Below are 3,461 nucleotides of genomic sequence, written 5' to 3' on the forward strand. Positions count from 1 at the left end.
AGAAGAGGAGGTAGGCTATGGCCATGCTGGAAGAGTAGAAGAATTCATACAGGGAGCGGTCGGGCGGACATGGTGTAGAGGAGCAGAGGAGCTGCAGCTCCGTCGGCCATGGTGCAGAAAGAGGGGGTGTACAGGAGGATGGAGGGGCATGGCATAGGGGGAAGGGTGGATCCAGCGGGTCAGGGCGCGGCTGAGCCAGAGGGGGGCATGGCGGATCCAGAGGGGGTGCGGGCTAGATGTCTCGGGCCGCCGCAGACCTCCATCTTGGTCACCGACCGGCGTTGGTAGGGGACGCGGTATGGGGATGGGATGCGGCGCGGTACGGGGATAGGAGGAGGTACTGGGATGGGAAAGAGGGAGAGAGAACGGGGAAGAACAGCACCTGCGCAGCCGCCGGTGCTCGTGGTGGTCGCCACCGCCGAGCTCCTAGGTCGTGGCCGACCTCCCTGCCCTGTTTTCTTATTTTTCATGGTCGCGGGGGATGAAGGGGTACGTTTTGCGGGTGCTCGCGATTTCAGCCCAAATCGGAGCGGTACCCCTCCGAAACGTGGGAGGAAGCTTTTCGTCGGAGGCAAAACGGTTTGGAATTGGCTTTTGTTTCCAATACGAATTCGTTGTCCATCCAAACGGCTGTATTGCTGCTAGTTCAATACCAAATCCATTTCCTAGCCTCCAATGGAGACATCCAAACGCAGTGTTAGCTGGAAACAAGCGGACGAAACGGATAGGCTTCACCTACTAGGGATGCCCACCGGCGGCTGTCCAGCAGGGGTCTGGAATTAATGCCCCACGTCAGCGTTCCACGCCATCCTCGTTCTCTTCGCCATGCCATCCATGCCTTCTTTATCTAAGAGCAAGACCATCTCTTCTATCTATATATACTAGAGGGGGTCGTTCATCCGCGTGCGGGGTGCGCGTGCGACTTAGGACTTTGGGCGCTTGGGGCCGGGCGACGGCGACGGAGCAATAGTTGGAGAAGACGATGGCCGCAGAGGTGGATCGCGGTTGTGGCGAATGGCAGGATAGGTCACAGGAGCAGGAGCCCGCGGAGCCAGAAGAGAGTTGGACAAGAAGGTGGATTGAGGGAGGCCTGGCAAGTTGCGCGAGGTGGACGAATCCGTCCGCAGTGGCAAGAGATCTCCGATTCGATCTGTCTCGCTAGCTAGCTATGTTGGTTGATTGATGATTGCATGTTTCTGGTGTGAGATGAGATGCAGGCCGGAGAGGTTGTGAGGATGGGCCCTTGCGCCGGCGGCGGCAACGCCAGAAAGGATAGGCATGGTGGGCGAGGTGACACGCATTGTCCACGTCGCCATCCGCCACTGCCGCGCCGTTCACGCCATTCGCGTAACGTACATGCGGAAAGACCGGGAGTGGACCGAGCTCTGGGGACGATATATCCAGGGGACGGCTCACTCAGGGGATGGAAAGGCGGTATGACCACGGTGCCAATTACTCTAACTAACAACGGGTAGTCCACCGCCATTGTATTAGTTGCCTAACTAATCATTAGTCTCCGTGTGTGCATGTTGTGGATGAGTTCACAAGCCACTTGTTTCGCGTGTGCATGCAGTTTCGTCTACAGCGGGACGAATACCTGACGAGTGTGGAAGGCCACTACAGCCACTTCAACGGCAACGTCGTCATCAGGTTTCTCAACTTCGTCACCAACCTTCGCACCCACGGGACGTACGGGAACGCGTGCGGCGTGGTGTTCCAGGTATGTACACTTGATGTACCTCTGCAGCAAATTGTCGCTGCCTATCATCATAGCTATAAGATCTCTCTAACTCGCACAATTGGCCACGTCCGCACAGTGTGCGGCAGGCCATGTCGTGTGCTCGACCTGCACGAAGAAACGAAGGGAGAGAAGAGACGCTTCGATCGCTATTTTTTTTCCTGAGTGAATCTTGATCCGCCGATGTCGATTGATCGCTAGGACGCAGCTGATGAGATGAGAGGCGTGAGAAGCGGAGAGAAGAGGGTCGCGATCGGGATAGCAGGCCAGAGCGACGACATAACATGAGGCCCATCATCCTATCGCTAACGAAACTAATACTAACGCATACAAATTTTGAGGCCCTAAAACTTTGGGGCCCTGTGCGGGGGCACAGGTTGCACACCCCTAGGACCGGGCCTGATACTCCCCCTATATGGGTCGTCCCAATGTGGCCCAATAACATTAGATTTTAATACAATTGCTTGTAATATCTGTGAAAAAAGTATGTTTTTATAATATCATTAGAAAATACGAAATCACTCGATAAGGGTCACCCTTTTCAAAGTTCATTCCCCATCTCTTAAGGTGCTGACAAGTGGATGCATTGCATGTGCCACTTGTCACAACCTGAGAGTTTTCCCCTTTTTTTGGCAGATTCGTTTATTCAAAACGTTTTATCTTTGGAACCATGTGTTTATACCAAATCATTTTCAGCATTGCATATTTCGCGTCTGCATGGTCGAAACTAAATCTCATGTTAATATGTTTCAATGAACTTTTTTTCGTGAAAATTCCATAAACCAGAAAAGAAAATCTCAAAATAGGAAGAAACGAATACCAAAAAGTTCCAAAAACAAAAACCGTGTAAAAAAAGAATACCAAGAAAACCAAAAGAAAAGAAGGGAGCCCGAAAGCACGGTTGTGGTTTTCAGTTTTTTCTGAAAGCACATGTTGTGTTTTTTTAGGGAAAGACATGTTGTGCTTCTCGCGGAATCACTATGTTTCTCATACAAGCATAGGTTGTGCTTTTCCCTTTCAAGAAGCACAGTTGAAGCACAGTTGTGCTTCTCATGGAAGCACAAACTGTGCTTCTGACGGAACCATTGGTTGTGCTTCTCGTGGAAGTAAATATGTGCTTCTTGCAGAGACACAGGTTGTGCTTCTCGCAGAAGCAAATTTGTGTTTCCACGAGAAACATAATGGTGGCTACCTTTTGTTACTGCGACACGCGTGTGGACGAATGTCAATAAAGTTGTTCTTCCAGACGGTGGATTGACACGTGCCCCGACAACCTCTACCTAACCGCCTATGCGCCCGCCACCTGTTGGCCGACTCCTGACAAGCAGGTGCATGCGAAGTGGTGGACGGAGCTTGGGCTTGCTGGCCCTGAGCTTGCCAGCGACATGGAGAAACACCATGCCAGGAAAGGTAGCTTCCGGGCAGCCTGGGTCTTGATCTCGAGATGATCTTCTCTGCCCGAAGGTCTTCTTTACGGTATTATTTACCTTGACTGGTGCATCTTGGGATAGATCTACCTTCTGCCATGTCCTTCCCGGCACGGAAGCTGCATCTCGCTGGTGCGTAGTTAGGGGTATGAACACCGTACATCGATAAGAAGCACCTTTTTTTCAAGAAGCATGGCTGTGTTTTGTCAAAAATGAAACAAATTTTTTCTCCAAAACCGAGGTGAACCAGGCAAAAGCTGAAAAGCCAAAAAAACCCATCTAAAATCCAAAAACGC

The sequence above is a fragment of the Triticum aestivum genome, chromosome 3B (assembly GCF_018294505.1).
Source record: "Triticum aestivum cultivar Chinese Spring chromosome 3B, IWGSC CS RefSeq v2.1, whole genome shotgun sequence".
Taxonomy (NCBI): domain Eukaryota; kingdom Viridiplantae; phylum Streptophyta; class Magnoliopsida; order Poales; family Poaceae; genus Triticum; species Triticum aestivum.